This window comes from Furipterus horrens, unplaced genomic scaffold, assembly GCF_987537825.1.
Source record: "Furipterus horrens unplaced genomic scaffold, mFurHor1.1.pri manual_scaffold_4, whole genome shotgun sequence".
NCBI classification, from domain to species: Eukaryota; Metazoa; Chordata; class Mammalia; order Chiroptera; family Furipteridae; genus Furipterus; species Furipterus horrens.
Window position 1 is genome coordinate 50688954 of NW_028327174.1, and position 17611 is coordinate 50706564.

Genomic DNA, 17611 nt, shown 5'->3' on the forward strand with positions numbered 1-17611 from the left:
CTGCCTTGCGGCATACCTCTTCAGGGGAAAGGCTAAGGGAGTAAACCCCGACAGAAAATCCGGAGCCGGAGTCCCTAAGGCGGTTTGACGTTGTAGTCAACACCGGCAACTCCTGCGGCGCACCTGAAGCCAAGCTGTATTGACTCCGTCTTTCCCTTGGACCCTTCAGCTGCGAAGAGAGGGGGGGTCTGCTGCATGGGCAACAGCAGACCCTCCATATCACCCTGCCCAGGCTCTGTAGCTTCAGCTTCACTGGAGAGGACACTCCAGCGTCATCGCAAGATGTCGATTCAACACGGGAGGAGACAGATACCGTGTCACTCCCGAGTCGGACTGCACAGCCATTCTCAGTGGTGCAGATAGACTCTTGAGAAGCTACACCATCGTCTCTCGAGACGGACGGCTGCCGACGACGACCGACGAATATCACCTTTCGTGATCTCAAAGAAAAGACTCCCAGTAGCTGTATAAGTCCCTTAAAAAGACTAAAGACCAGAGCTCTTTGGTCAGTGACTATTCCTGGACTAATTACTGTGTCCAGGTAATGGGGTGCTCTAGCCAGCATGGCCGTACATGCATCTTTTAGTCAAGGAAGGCAGAGGCCTTTGTTCAACAGCCGTCTCAAAATTATGCCAAGTAGAGGAGACACAGTTCCCAAAAGGAAGGATTGTTGGTGGGCAGCCTATAGTAATGCAGTTCACCTCCTTAAGCTCATTGGGTGTAGTGTTAGCATAAGGTCAATTTCTCACTGTGCCATACTACCTGCAGGTCTTAACTAGAGTTGTGAAGAGGATGTTAAAGAAAAAAGTATATTCAAGGTAGAACCCAACTATGAAGAGTTATTGTTGCCACTATTCCATTTTGAGCTTTGAGGTTGCTAGTTCATGCATTCTTGGTGACCAAATATCAACCTCCTTGGACACTTGTCCTCTCATGCTCTATGTGCATACTGCTCTGACCTTTGTCCCTCTACTCCTAAACCTTTCACCTGAAAGCCCTCTTCCATGAAAAAAAAACAAAAACCCAGCTTTCTGCTATACTCAACCCTTTTACTCCTATCTTTTCTTGGTATGTAAACCAAGAACTTTATTGCCTCCTCTTCTTTCTCACCTGTATAGTTAGGGTCAGTGTTCTCCCAGCTCTCCCTGGTGCCACTTTGAAGTATAAAATCAGTCCTTTTTGAGGAGCTTTCTTACATTCTCATTTCCACTCTATTCTAGAACTTGGAGACTTCAAATTGTTTGATTCCTTCTATTTTATTCCAACCTCTCAGTTCATATTGGCTTAAGTTACTTTCTTATGCAGCCTGTGCCCATAGCTGATCCCCTTAACAACTCCTCTGTGGTCTCTGCCTCCATCCTTATCCTTCTCAACCCCAGTCCTTGCTCCATTAGTTATCTCTCTAGCTCACCCTCTTCTCAATATATAAACTTGCTTAAGGCCCCCACCCCCCTACAAAAACAAACTGCTCAAGATTAAGGAGAAGTCTCACATGATAGCACTCCCTAGGACTTGAAATTCCTCCCACCTCTACAACTCCATTGAAATTCCCGGCTGCCATCCCCTCCATTGTGCCACACCACTGGTGATTTTAGTCTTCCCCTTACTGTTTCCTGAGGCACTGAAGCTCAGTTAGGGACCACTGTCTTATTCCCTTCTACCGCTTTTGATTTTTCCTCTTGATTTCCCCTGCCCACTTTAAACACTGGTGTGTCGCAGTTTTGTTCTTGGCCTATTTCTCTTACTCTTTATATTCTCAATTAATCTAGGTACTTAATGGTTCTAACATTACAGAATGTAATTAAGTGCTCAGTGTTGGTATCCTGGCTCCACATTATAGCTATGTTGCAATAGGTCAATTATTAACTCTTAACTCCTCAGTTTACCTTTGTCAAATGGGGATAAAAAAAATTCCTAATTTAAAAGATTAGCTTTAAGGTTAAATAAGATAATTCACTTTAAGTATTTAACACTATATCTGGCACCTGATAAGCACTCAATGTCAGCTATTAATGCCCGCTGCTGGACTCCCAATTCTGTATCTTCCAGATTGACTTTTGAGTTTCATATATATCCAATTGCTTGATATATCCACTTGAATATCCTATAGTCCTCTCTAACTTGACATGTCCGCAACTAACAGCATTCCTTCTCATCTCTAGGACATACTCATGTTTTTTCCCTATCATCCAAGTCAGAAATATGGGAGAATTATTAGACTATTCCCTGTGCCCTGCTCCCAATAAAGCAATTGTCTTAATTTTTACCATTTAAACATCCACTTAATCAGTTCTACTTATAATTTCTTGCTTATACTTTTGCAGAAGGTTTTTAATGGTCTTGGTTCCCATCTTGACCTCATCCTATTATTTGCCACATTTCCATCAGAGACATCTATTTGAAATAAATTCAATTATGGCATTCCCCTGCTTTAGATCGCCTCTGAAGCTCAACCATAAGAATCCCTGATCTATAGGGGCGTGTCCAGACTCCTCAATATGGCATGAGGGGTTTAAGACATGACCCACCTTATGTTCCTACCTCACCCTTTGTTCTAGTAGTATCAAACTGCCTGACTGGTTGCACACTGTTTCTTGTTTTCACTTCCATTTGTGCTTTCTTTCTGAATAGAACATCCTCTTTACCTACCTCTCAATTTTCTTCCAAAAATGTTTCTGTGACCCTTCACTTTCCCATACTGGGCCAAGTGTCTCTAGAAGATAACACTTTTCCTATGTATAAAAATAAATCTTTAAAAGCACAAGTAGCTAAGATAATTTTGAAAAGGAACAAGGAAGATGGGTTGGACCTACCAGACATCAAGATATAGTAGAAAGCTAATAGTAATCTAAATGTTGGAGTAGTAGTGCAGGAGGAGACAAAGAAACCAGTGGCATAGAATAATAAACAGATCAATGTATATGTCAGAAATTGACTGTGATAGAGAATACATCATAAATCCATGGTGAAAATCATTACAGAATGTGGTTAACTATACTCTATGTTATGGATATGTGTGTGATTGTGAAAGTGTAAAAAGTATGTTTTAAAAATGGATTGATCTTCCGGCCAAGATAGAGGCTTGGACTGACACGCGTGGTCTCCCTCTACAACTAGAAAGGAATACAACTACCTCAAAACAAAAGATAACTAGAAATTCCAGAAAATAAAACTACATGGAAGCCCAAAGTACGAAGTTATAAACCAGCAGCGCTCGTAGGACAGGTAGGAAGAGCGAAAGTGGGCGGTGCTGTCTGTGGTAGCACCAGGGACAGCAGCAGGGAGAGCAATCGGGCTGCAGTCGAGCCCCAGCAGCTCCCGACCCCAACGCTCAGAAAAGCAGCCCCACATCGCCTCCGATGGTGAGGTCCAGAGGGCGGGAGGACGGATCCTGGTCTCCCAGCAGAGAATAACGGCAGGAATCCATCTTGGACCCTCACCCCCACACCAAGCTCCACAGTGCTGTGAAATAGGTTGCGGATCGCCACTGGTCGCTGGGTAGTGACGACAAAGCGCCACAGCGCGGCGAAAATGGTTGCAGATCACCACCAGTCGCTGGGTTGTGAGGAGTACACAGGCTCCGCCCCCTTTAGCCTGCCCCAGAAGCAAAGCAAAACGCAAATCTGTCAAAATGAGGCAGACAACTATAAAAATCCTGGTGACGCAGCTCACCAGGCAACAGATGAAGAATCTGACAGATGAACAAATAAACCTATCAGAGGCTCAAGTCAAAGCTATAGTTATTAGGTGGCTTACAGAATTAACAAAAGATTTGGAACAAGATGAGAAAGGATTGAAAGCCACCCATACTGAAAAGAACAAAAACACGAGACAAGTGGTGAGGAAATAAAATCCAGAGATCAAAACAACAAACCAGAACATAGGGAAGGAACAGTCAACCACTGCAGAAAGAGGAAGCAGAAAGCAAGGAAAGTGAGAAGAGGATCAGAAACCTCTGGGACAGCTATAAGAGATCGAACATATGGATTATCGGATTGCCAGAGGGCGAAGATGAAGAACTAGAAATTGAAAAATTAAGTGAAAATATAATAAAGGAGAACTTCCCAAACTTGGGGAAGGAAATAGACTTACAGGTCCAGGAAGCACAGAGAGTTCCAGAAAAACTGGACCCAGGGAGAACCACTCCAAGACACATTATAATCAAATTGTCAAAAATTAAAGATAAAGAATCTTAAAAGCAGCAAGAGAGAAGAGAATTATGTACAAAGGGGTCCCAATTAGACTATCAGCTGACTTCTCAAGGGAAACCCTGCAGGCAAGAAGGGACTGGCAAGAAATATTCAAAGTAATGAAAATCCAAAACCTACAGCCACGAATACTCTATTCAGCGAAATTGTCATTCAGAATAGAAGGGCAGCGAAATTGTCATTCAGAATAGAAGGGCAGAGAAAGTGCTTCCAGGACAAAATAAAACTGAAAGAGTTCATTAGATCCAAACCACTATTATATGAAATGTTAAAGGGACTGGTTTAGAAAAAGGAGGATCAAAACTATGAACATTAAAATGAAAACTGCATCACAAGAACCAACAACAGAAGCTAGGAAACTGAAACAAAGGCAAACTAAATAGGCAACAAGAGTGGAAAAAGAACTATAGGTATGGGGAACATATTGGGGGGAGGTCAGCAGGGAGGGGTAAGGGGGTAAGGGAGGGAGATGGTACAGGAATTAAGAAGCATAGTAGGAGGGAATGGAGTAGACAGGAAGAGGTTGAGAAGAACTATATGCACAACTAATGGGCATGGACTAAAAGGGGGGGACAACTGGAGGGAGGGGGGCCACCGGGTAGAGGGGAGCAGAGGGAAGGGAAATTGGGACAACTGTAACAGTATAATCAATAAAATATATTTTTAAAAAATGTTAATAAGGGACTTAGAATAGTGCTACCAGAAGGACTCTAGGAATGTAATACACTTTAAGAAGCAAAACAATAAAAACTTGTATAATTTGCAAAAAATAAAAATAAAAAAGGATTGAAAGGACACACCAAACTTACAATAGTAGTTGTTATATCTGGGTGAGGTGAGGTAGATCAGGGCAAAGGTTAAAGGAGTCTTAAATGAAAACTTTCTTCACTTCTAATACCAAATTGAGTTTTTCCAACACCAAACAATTCTTCACCTGGATACCAACTGAGTATCTTATTTAATTCCGCCACTAACTACCAACAAATTAAGGACTCAGTCTCACAAGACTTCCCCCCACTTCAGAGGCCTATCACAGTAATGAGTCCCCAGGTTACCTATACTTCTGCCTGACTTGTCTACAAATTGGTGCCTACAATCACCTCCAGAGGTTTTATAATTTGCTATAATGGCTCACAGAACTGAACTTTGGGAAACTTCATGTACTGCTTTCTTATAAAGGATACCACTCAGGAACAGCCAAATGGAAAATATGTATAGGGTACATCAGCCTATCAGCACCTCAATATAGTCAACCCAGGAGCTTTATGAACCCCATTGTTTAGGGTTTTTAAAGAGGTTCCATTACATAAGCATTATTGATTAAATCATTGGTCATTGGTGATTAACTCAATCCCTAGCCCCTCTCCCCTCCCTCAAATCATGCCTTGGTCTGGTTTCTCTGGCAACCAGCTCACATCCTGAAACTATCTAATGGCCCCCAAGAGTCACCTCATTAGCATACACACACAAAAAGAAAACATCATTCTGGAGGTTCCAAGGGTCTTAGAAGCTCTTTGCCAAACATCTGTGGTGAAGACCAAATACATATCAGCAGACTTCTTTTTAAAGTTTTTTTTTTTTAATTTTATTTATTTTTAGAGAGAGGGGAAGAGAGGGAGAAAAAGGGAGAGAATCTCACACACCCCCAGCCGGGAATCTAGCCCACAACCCAGGCATATGCCCTGACCGGGAATCGAACCAGCGATCCTTCACAGGCCAGCACTCAATCCACTGAACCACACCAGCCAGGGCATATATCAGCAGACTTTGAATAAAGCAGGTCATCCTCTGTAATATGAATGGGCCTCATCCAATCAGTTGAAGGCCTTAAGAGCAAAGACTGAGAGTTTCCAATAAAGGAATTATGCACCAAAACTGTAACACAGAAACTCTACCTGAGTTTCTGGCCTGCAGATCTTGGACTGCAACATCAATTCTTACCTGAATTTCCAGCCTGCTACATACTCTACAAATTTCAGACTAGCCAGTTCCTACAATTGTATGAGCTAATTCCTTAAAATAAATTAGTTTAATTCTTGTTTCTCTCTAACCTATTGGTTCTGTTTCTTTAGAGAACTCTGACTAATATAGCAGATAATGCCAATATGTATCTGTTCAGTCTTGTTTTCTGGCCTAGGTTCCAGTCCACTCCTACCTCCGTTGTCTAGAACAGTCATTTTCACTTGGAGCACCCACAGTCATTTCAAATACAGCTCAAATAGTTGTTTAGTATTTACTGAGCATGATCTGTATTTAGTAAGGAACAGCAGACACATTTGCTGTCAAATTAAAATAAATATAGTTAAGTTCTTCGGTTATTATGCTAAATATCAATAAACCAGATTCATTAAAAGACAAAGACTAAACTTCCTGCTAAGATGGAGGCCTAGACAGACACGCTGTGTCTCCCTTCACAACTAAGAAGGAATACAACTACCTCAAAACTGGAGACAATTGGAAGTTCCAGAAAATTAAGTTGCATTGAAGTCCAACACAGATATAAAGAAGAAATACTTATCTAGACAGGTAAGAGGGACAGAGCCGGTGCAGAGAGGAAGCTGTGTGATGGTGTAACAGAACCCATGGGCTGTTCAGTTATGAGGGGCCCAGTTGCCCGCCACCAGAAGGATAACTCCCAATATCAGAATTTGGTGAAAAGAAAAAGAATTGTTTATTTAAAGGTTATACAGATTTAGATTATTTGTGGATTTCTGCCATTAAGTCTTATTTTCTTTAAAACACCCACAAACACATAGTTCTGCCTCCCCCTACCAAACCAGGCTAGTTTTAGAAAAGTCAGAGATACAGTTTTCCTACTTCCCAGACACAGTTCAGTTTTACCAGCAGCTCCCAATCATTCAAACCTGATTGGGGAGGTTTTGCCTGTGTTGTGGTGCCCTCCAGCTCTTAATGCAGAACCAGGTGGAGTTCCCAGCCTCCTTGTAAACCGCATGGAGTTTTCCCTTCCCTTTCAAAGCCACATGGTATTCTCCTAGCCAAAATGCCTGCCACCTATTTTTAAATCCCTGACTGCGTCCTGTGACACAATGGGCATGGTAACCGGTCTGACCATTCACAGATCCTTGCGCAGGCTCTATATGCTCTTTCCTCACTATTTCATAGTCAAAACCCCTCCCATCTCCTGGGGGCCTTGGAAGAACCAAAGCCATTTGCCTGACTAAGACACTAGCTACTAGCCATAGTTATGCAAAGGCATCTTAAAAGCTGTTCCCTTCTCCCCACCCCACAACCCACAGGCTCTGGGGATTTTTGGGGACCCCTACTCTGTAACAGTGGTGGTGGCAGAAAGTGCAGTAACACATTAGAAAAAGGAGGGAGGGAAACCTGGGGAGCCCTCCCAGCACCAGGCCAGACCGCGCAGGTCATAGTTCCAGCACCAGGGAAAATAAAGCCACATTGCTTCTGACTGCGAAAACCAGTGGGGTTGTGACAGAGGAAGAAACTGCTGGTCTCTCAGAAGAGTCTGCTTGTTTAACCCTTTGAGTGCCATGCATAATTCAAAATTTGGATCAACATGAGAAAAAAATTATATCAATATATAACCTGAGGTACAAAACAAAACAAAACATAAAATATGAATTATTCCATTGTTATTTACATTTATAGCCATTGAAAAAAGAGTCGCTGAGAGCAGCGTTGGCACTTTTGGGAAAATTTGCAGTGTCACTCACAGCGATGTTGGCACTCAAAGGGTTAAAGGGCCCCCAGAGTCCTAGAATGTCCTCAGACTCACTCTTTCTGGGAACCACAGCCAGAGCAACAGCTGAAGAGGCGCCAGTCCCATATGGGAAGTGGGAGAAGTGCTTGGAAAGGAGGTGAGTATTGAGCAAGTGGCATTGTTCCCTCTCATACCCCTCCCCCACATACAGCGCCACAACATGGTGAAGCAGGTCACCTGGCACTGATGAATACCTAAGGCTCAGCTCCTTACAACGTATCAGGTGCAACAGTTCTAACTAAGACAGAGGCAAACACAGGAGGCTGTTAAATTGAGGAGACAGAGAAGTATGGCCCAAAGGAGGAAGCCGATGAGGGTTCCAGTAGGAGAACTAAGCAACAAGGAGATAGCCAACCTATGAGATGCAGAGTTCAAAACACTGGTGACAAGATACTCACAGGCTTGACAGATATGCTTGAGTATGACAAATGCGTAAGAGAAGAAATGAAGGCTAAGCTAAGTGAAACGAAGGAAAATCCACACATAACCAATGATGAAGGGAAGGAAACCAGGGTTCTAATCAATGATTTGGAACATAAGGAAGTAAAAAACAATCAACCAGTACAGAATGAGCAAACAAGAGTTGAAAAAAATGAGGAGAGGCTTAGGAACCTCTGGGACAACTTTAAACATGCCAACATCCAAATCGTAAGGGTGCCAGAAGGAGAAGAGGAAGAGCAAGAAATCGAAAACTTATGTGAAAAAACAATGAAGGAAATATTCTCTAATTTGGGGAAGGAAATAGACATACAAGTCCAGGAAGCACAGAGAATTCCAAACAAACTAGACCCAAGGAGGACCACACCAAGGCAAATCATAACTAAAATGCCAAAGGTTCAAAATAAAGAGAGAATCATTCGAGCAGTAAGAGAAGAGTTACCTACAAAGGGGTTCCTATAAGACTATCAGCTGATTTCTCAGAAGAAACTTTGCAGGCGAGAAGGGACTGGCAAGAAGAATTTAATATGATGAAAAGCAAGGATCTACAACCATAATTATCTATCCAGCAAAGCTATCATTTAGAATGGAAGGGCAGATAAAGTGCTTCCCAGACAAGGTAAAGCTAAAGGAGTTCATCACCACCAAGCCATTATTATATGAAATGTTAAAGGGACTTATTTAAGAAAAAGAAAACCAAAACTATGAACATTAAAATCACAACAAACTCACAACTGTCAACAAAAGAATCTTAAAAATGAAAACAAGAAAAATCTAAGCAAATAACCAGAATAGGAACAGAATCCTAGGTATGGGGATCATTTGGATGGTTATCAGCTGAGGGGGAAGGGGTCGAAATGGTGCAGGGATTAAGAAGCATAATTGGTAGGTACAAAATAGGGGGGAGTTAATAATATAGGAAAGGGTGAAGCCAAAGAAATTATATGCACGACCCATGGACATGAACTAAGAGGGGTGTGCCTGCTGGAGGGAAGCAGGGTACTGGGCAGAGGGGACCAAAGGGAAAAAGAAACTGGGACAACTGTAACATCATAATCCATAAAATATACTTAAAAAAAAAAAAAGACAAAGACTAGTAATAGATTGGGCTAAAAAAAACAAATCCAAGTCATGTAGTTACTAATAAATTTCAAATAAGTCACTCTCAAACAGCAGAGCCAAAAAGTTTAGTACTGTTTCTAAATGACTTTCATAGAGCAGCCATTTGAGTGAAGGGAGATTCCCAATCTGCCTTTTTTGTAGGCCTAGGGCTGTGGCTGAACTTTTGGTGAGGGCTGCTCTGGGAAAGACCTTACTGAACTAAAAGAAAAGTAACTGTATGCAGATGACTAAGGTGAAGGTGGTACAGATAACCTCATTATGTGTCCTTACTACATACTGGCCTATGCCAACTCATAGGCCTCTTTTTTTAAACACCCATTTCCTGTACCTCTCTAAGGTCAAGTCCCAAGTCCTAGGATAGCCCTCTCCATGACTGCTTTTACAAGACTAACTTTGCTGCTTTAAACTTTTGGGGGCTCCCACAACCTACCATCTAAAATTTAATTCTTTAGCTCTGGCTGGTGGGGCTCAGTGGATCAAGCGCTGGCCTGTGAATCAAAAGGTCACCGGTTTGATTCCTGGTCAGGGCCCATACCTGGGTTGTGGGCCAGGTTCCCAGTTGGGGAATGCAGGAGACAACCCATAGATGTTTCTCTCACACATTGATGTTTCTCTTTCTTTCTCCCTGCTTTCCACCCTCTCTAAAAAATAAATAAAATTTAAAAATAAATTTTAATTCTTCAGCATGATTGTCAAGGTTATTCACAATCTGGCCCCAAACCACCTTATTCTCATCTCCTGCCACTTTGATACAATTCCAACAGCTCACAGTTCCCTGAAAATACCATGTACTTGGTTTTATATTAAACAAATTTAAATTATTAATTATTCCAAATTTATTGAAGAGCACAAAAGAAACTCATCTTACATTCTCCCTGCCCAAAGATAAACACTGTCCATCCTTCAGTAACTGCATGTTTCTGTACTATTGCTATAAAAGTACCCTTAAATCTTATTTTTGGGTTAAAAAGGTAATATTAATTCAAGTGATACTTTTTTTTTGCAACTTGCCTTTTTTACTCATTATACTTTTGATATTTATCCAATGTGCTGGTTAATCTTGGATTCACTGGGCTACTGAGTGCCCAGGTAGAGGTGAAACATTATTCCTGGTGCATCTGTGAGGGTGTTTTCAGAAGAGATTAACATTTGAATTAGTAGACTCATGTGGTTGGGCCTCATCCAGTCCATTGATAGCCTGAATAGGATTAAAACTGGAATAAGAGAGAATTCTCTCTCCATGTGACTGTCTTCGAGCTGGGACATTGGTCTTCCCCTGTCTTCGGACTTGAATTGGAATTATGTATTCAGCCCTTCTGGTTCTCCAGTTTGCTGACTGCAGATGTTGGGGTTTCTCAGCCTCCAAAACCATGTGAGCCAGTTCCTTAAGATAAATTTTTAAAAAATTTATATCTGACTTTTGGCCAAGATGGAGGTGAAGGTAGACATGCTGCATCTCCCTCCACAACTAAGAAGGAATACAACTACCTCAGAACTAGAGACAACCAGAAGTTCCAGAAAATCGAGCTGCATGGAAGTCCAACAAACAAGATATAAAGAAGAAATACTCATCCAGACAGGTAGGAGGGGCGGAGAGGACGTGGTGTGGAGGAGGCAGCAGTGGCAGGGTGGCAGAAAGCACAGTCACACGTTTTAAAAGGTAGGGAGAGACACCTGGGGAGTGCTCCCAGCACCAGACCAGACTGCAGAGCTACGGTTCCAGCGCCGGGGAAAATAAAACCTCATTGCTTCTGACTGTGCAAACCAGTGGGGGTTGGGGTGGAGGAAGGAACTGCCAGTCTCTCAGCAGAGTCTGCTTGCTTAAAGGGCCCCCACGGTTCTAGAATATCCACAGAACCACCCACTCTGGGAACGATGGCCAGGGTAGCAGCTAGAGAGATGCCAGTCCCATTCGGAAGTGGGAGAAGTGCCTGGAAAAGGCATGGGTACTGAGTAAGCAGCATCGTTACCTCTCTGACCCGTCCCCCACATACAGCGCCATAACATGGTGAAAAGAGTAGCCCTGTACTGACAAATACCTAAGGCTCCACCCCTTAAACATAACAGGAGCAACAGCTCTACCTAAGACATAGAGACAAATAAACACAGGAGCCTGTCAAGATGAGAAGACAGAGAAGTATGGCCCAAAAGAGGGAATGGATCAAGACTCCAGGGGAGAACTAAGCAACGAGGAGATAGCCAGCCTAACATGTAGAGTTCAAAACACCGGTGATAAAGATACTCACAGGCTTGACAGATATGCTTGAGTATGGCAGACGAATAAGGGAAGAAGTGAAGGCTATGCTAAGTGAAACGAAGGAAAACTCACACAAAACCAATGGTGAAGGAAAGGAAACCAGGGTTCTAATCAATGATTTGGAACATAAGGAAGAAAGAAAGTCAACCAGTACAGTGAGGAAACAAGAGTTGAAAAAAATGAGGAGGCTTAGAACCTCTGGGACAACTTTAAACATGCCAACATCCAAATCATAAGGGTGCCAGGAGAAGAGGAAGAGCAAGAAATTGAAAACTTACGTGAAAAAACAATGAAGGAAATATTCTCTAATTTGGGGAAGGAAATAGACATACAAGTCCAGGAAGCACAGAGAGTCCCAAACAAACTAGACCCAAGGAGGACCACACCAAGGCAAATCATAACTAAAATGCCAAAGGTTCAAAATAGAGAATCATACGAGCAGTAAGAGAAGAGTTACCTACAATGGGGTTCCTATAAGACTATCAGCTGATTTCTCAGAAGAAACTTTGCAGGCGAGAAGGGACTGGCAAGAAGAATTTAATATGATGAAAAGCAAGGATCTACAACCATAATTATCTATCCAGCAAAGCTATCATTTAGAATGGAAGGGCAGATAAAGTGCTTCCCAGACAAGGTAAAGCTAAAGGAGTTCATCACCACCAAGCCATTATTATATGAAATGTTAAAGGGACTTATTTAAGAAAAAGAAAATCAAAACTATGAACATTAAAATCACAACAAACTCACAACTGTCAACAACTGAATCTAAATAATAAAAACAAAATCCAACTAAGCAAACCAGAATAGGAACAGGATCATAGTTATGGGGATCATTTGGAGGGTTATCAGCTGGGAGGGGGAAGAGGGAGAAATGGGGAAATGGTGCAGGGATTAAGAAGCATAATCGGTTGGTACAAAATAGACAGGGGGAAGTTAAGAATAATATAGGAAAGGGTGAAGCCAAAGAACTTATATGCACGACCCATGGACATGAACTAAGGAGGGTGGGTTTGCTGGAGGGAAGCGGGGTACTGGGCGGAGAGGAGCAAAGGGAAAAAAAAATTTGTACTACTGTAACAACATAATCAAAATATACTTTAAAATTTATATCTTTTAAATATATATGTATGTACATATATATCTTACTGGTTCAGGCTAATACATCCATATTGCTATACAATCCCCTTGAACGTGGGGATTAGGGCTGTTGACCCCCAAGTTGAAAATCCACATATAACTTTTGACTTCCCCAAAATTTAACTACAGTTGTCCATAAGGGACTGGTTCTGGGATTCTCCTCACTCCCCACAGATATCAAAATCTGTGGATGCTCAAGTCTCATATAAAATGATATAGAACAGTGAGTGCATGCAGTCATCCCTCTCCAACTGATAATTGAAAATACTATTTTTTCTGTTTTAAGATTTTATTTATTTTTATTTGTAACTCAGAATGCAAAGTGTTTTATTTTGAAACTTCTAAATTTGAAAACAAGACAGCCAAGCTTAAATAATATAGTTTTCTAAAACTTAATGTGTTCATTTGGAGCTCAGTTTTTCTGCTTGCAGTACAAGAACAAACTCCTATGCAGAAACACTACTGTTCTGATGATCTATGATTAGATGAACTGATCAATCTCAGTTCGTAACATCCCTTTTTTTCCTGTTGATAAGGGTTTAAAAAATTCTAGAACAGATGCATTTTTCTAGTCTTACACCAACAATTTCATTCTGTCTCCTGAGAGGCATATATCATATACAGAATCCATCTTCATCCTTCGCACTTTCATACACTTACAAAATTGGTGTGGATATGCTCACCATGCTGTGCCCACTAACAGGAAGAGGCTTGATTAGCATTGAGCTGTAAGCACCTTCTAAGTATCTTGATGAGTTCACACGTTGACATGATCAGGTAAAAGCAGCTTGGTTTTATCCAGGACAGGAAGCTGCTTCTCACCCTTCTATCAATCATTCTATTATCACCGGGATTTTGTTGGATGCTGCTCTTGGATAAGTCAGGCATCTTCTACTCTTGGTTGGAAGCTGTGACGCTGCTTGAAGGTCTTCTCCCAGGGCTTGGCTTTGGAGGCTTGGAGGGGGGGGCAAGGCTGACGGGGTAAAAATCCCATGGTGTCTGCATCATCATGTACATGTCTCTCCAGAGCAGCTCCATGGGTAACTGACCTGAGACCAATTTTCATGCAGTTCTTACCTGGGAATGGGGTGTGGGTTGAGGTGTTTCCCAGAGCACACAGGAAGTGTATATTTAGGTTTTCAAATTCACATGAAGTGTGGGCCCAGAATTTGATGAAATTCTAAAGTCTCTCCTGACCCCACAAACCCAAGCATTCAAACTTCTTTGCTTTCAGGTTCCCAGCCTTAACTGGAGGTCTCGGTTCCGCTTCCTGCACGGGGCGTTTTGTCTTTTTGTGGTCAGCATTAAAACCCAAGCCCTTTAGTTATATGCCCATTTTCCCCTCCAATCATTGCATGAACTATTAGCCTTCTGCCCTTTCAATTTTTCTTTGTGGCTTCAACCTTTTCTTGGAATCTCGGCTATGCATTAAAAACAAACAAACAAACAAAAAAAAAAAACACAAAAAACTTTACCCACCAGTTCTAGATGTTTGCCTCGGGTTATTTTGGTATGCATTAAATCAGAACTATTTGCCATATATTCCCACATCTCTTCTAAACATACCTTTTCATTCCTGTTTTCCAGGTAAAACTCTATTCATTTTTAATGGCCCAGGGTCACTTTGAAGTCTTCTCCCACCTTGCCAAGAATAATTTGAGTTTTTATTGCATTATATTATTATTCCTTACTGAGGTATAAACTCTTTGAGGATAGAAACCAGATCTTGTTCATCTTTGCATCCCCAGCTCCTGCCAGTGCCTATCATAAAATAGGCCCTTAATGTTTTTCTATTTTTTAAAAAAATCCCCCATTTATATTTTTATTCATTTATTTTTAGAGAGAGTGGAAGGGAGAGAGGGAGAGAAACATCTATATGGGGTTGCCTCTCAAGCGCCCCCAAATCGGGACCTGGCCCACAACCCAGGCATGTGCCCTGACTGGGAATCGAACTGGTGACCCTTTGGTTCGCAGGCCAGTACTCAATCCAGAGCCACACCAGCCAGGGCCCTTAATGTTTTATTGAACTGAAAATATCTCCCTGCATGGACACTGGATTTAAAACAAAGAACTTGGTTTAAAATCACCATACCACCCATTAACTAAACTCATTATTTTCAGGATTGTGATAACATGAGAGTTCATGATACATGATGAGCAACCTAAGTTTGTTTTTTAATTAAATGTGTTGGGGTGACAGTGCTTAATAACATTTTATGTCTCAAGTACAATTTTATAATATATCATCTATATATTGCACTGTGTGCTCACTACCCTGTTTGCTTTTTAAATAACTCCTAAAGCTCAAGTTTCCTCATAGTGGCAGACTGAATTTTTTAAAGATGAATACAGTTGTCTCCCATTTGACATTGCTCTTCTGCAATGACCTTGTCACCTCATCATCAAGAGGTTGAGTCTAGCCCTAGCTGGTGTGGCTCAGTGGATTGAGTGACAGCCTGTGAACCAGAGGGTTGCCAGTTTGATTCCGGGTCAGGGCACATGACTGGGTTGTGGGCTGAGTCCTCAGCTGGGGGTGTGCAGGAGGCAACTACACAATGATGTTTCTCTCCCTCTCTCCCTCCACTCTCCTCTCTCTAAAAATGAATAGTCTTGAAAAAAAAAACAGTTAAGAAAAAAGGTTGTCTATCTCCCCTCTCCCTTGAATCTAGGTGGTCCCCATGACTACTTTAATATAATACAGTGGCAATGATGTGTGCCAGTGGAAGTGATGTGTGCCAGTTCTAGACAACACTCTTAAATGGCTTAGCAACTTCTGCTTCCTGCCTCTTGGAACACAACCACACGTACAAAGCCCAAAACACAAAGAGATCATGTACTAAGAGATCTTAGTTCATGGTCCTGACTGAATTCCTATGGAACGGCCAGCACTAACTTCTAGCCAGGCTAGTAAATCATCTAGACATCCAGTTGAGTCTTCAAATGACTCAGTTCCCAGCTGCCACCCAACTGAAACCATATGAAGTATTTCCAGCTGAGCTCAGTCAACAAACCAAACCATGAGAAATAATAAATTGTTCTTTTAAGCCACTATTTTAGGGTGGTTTGTTACATAGTAATAGACAACCAGAATACTCATTTTTGGAATGGGGATAATCCTACCTTTACAAAAGTGTTCTCAAGTTCACTTTTTCATGTATGTGAAATCATTTTTTAAGCAGTAAAGCACTATGCAGAATGTGACTTATTTTTTTCAATAAATAATAAAGTTAAAACCCTTTTATATTTCACAGAGAAGAGGTCATACCTTGTTTCTCTTACAAATATTCCTAGTTCTCTCATAGGGATGATGAGTTTGATTCTAACCTGCTCTCCACTGACTTGTGTCCTTCCTATCAGGCATGAAAATTTCCTAGGCCACCTATAAAACTAGCTTTATGAGCATATTGCTGCCCCAGTAACACTATTATTGTCTAGTATTCAAACCCTCTAGCACCCTCTCTCACCTTGTATATGTATGCAGTTCTTTCTCAGAACAATACCTTGTTCCTGTAATTGACCCTAATCTCAATTCACTCATCCAAAGCCAACTTTCATCAGTCTATGCCTCTGCCTCTGGCTAAATGTTTCTTCAATATATATTCTTCCTCATTATGAAGTTTTGGGAAGTGGTAGAGTGTAGTGGTTAAGAATAAAGACACTGGGCCCTGGTCGGTTTACTTGGTTAGGGCGTCGTCCCAATTTGCCAAGGTTGTGGGTTTGATCTCCAGTTGAGGCACATACAAGAAGCAATCAATGAATACATAAATAAGTGGAAAACAAATCGATGTTTTCTCTTTCTCTAAAAATCTATTTTAAAAAAAAGAAAAAAGAATTAGAGACACTGGGTTTGACTCTTTCCTAGCTGTTTGACCTTAGGCAAGTTAACCTCTTTTTGCTTCATTTTTGTCATATATAAAGTGCTTTATACAGTGCCTGACATATAATAAAGTTATGTGTGAACAATTACTATACCACTTGGTTGCATCTTTTGTTAGATTAACTGGGCCAACTAACCCAAACTATTTACAAAGCAACTGTTTAAGTTTCAGAAGGCAAAATACATATCTCGTCTAACTTTCAAAAGCATTTCATTCATACTTTATAATTACTACTTAAGGATATGGCTGAGGAATTAAGTGTAAGACCTTACTAACTCTGACTAAATACGTAAGATCTTTGAGGACTTAATTTTCCCCTGCCTCACAGTAAGTCTTCTAAAAATCCAGCTGCTCAGTAAGGTAAGTTTAGTGGGGTCAATATCCCTATATTGTCAGTGAACATCTAGTGAGTATCTGATTCTTAGAACAATAACCTATTTCTTTTAATCTGCAGTCATCACCCCGACAACGAAGTACTCCATATGTCTTAATGTATATAGAGCACCTGGAAATATTCTGATAGAATGAATATTCAGCAAATAGACAACTATCCTGAGACATGAATACTACTATTGGTAATTTTGCCAGGACCTCAACTAGAGAAAAATCTGGATTAGGAAGACTGTTTCTCCATGGGCTAATAGAGAAAACAGAACTAAAAGAGAAAACATCTGCGGAGACTCACTTATCGTAATCTTAAAATGTTAACTGGCAGTATCTGCACTCAATAAATGGGAAACACATGTATCAAATTAAAGGTGTCTTAGCTCTTCAACCAATGTCTTTGTTGGTTTGGTGATATGCATGCTTTTATTTGCTCAGCATTTTTCCT

At 41.2% G+C, this 17611-nt stretch overlaps 1 pseudogene; it reads right to left on the reverse strand.

The window, feature by feature from the left end:
- Positions 1-13229: 13229 nt before the first annotated feature.
- On the reverse strand, positions 13230-14175 carry LOC150011734 (microtubule-associated protein 1 light chain 3 beta pseudogene; annotated as a pseudogene).
- Between the last annotated feature and the right edge of the window lie 3436 nt (positions 14176-17611).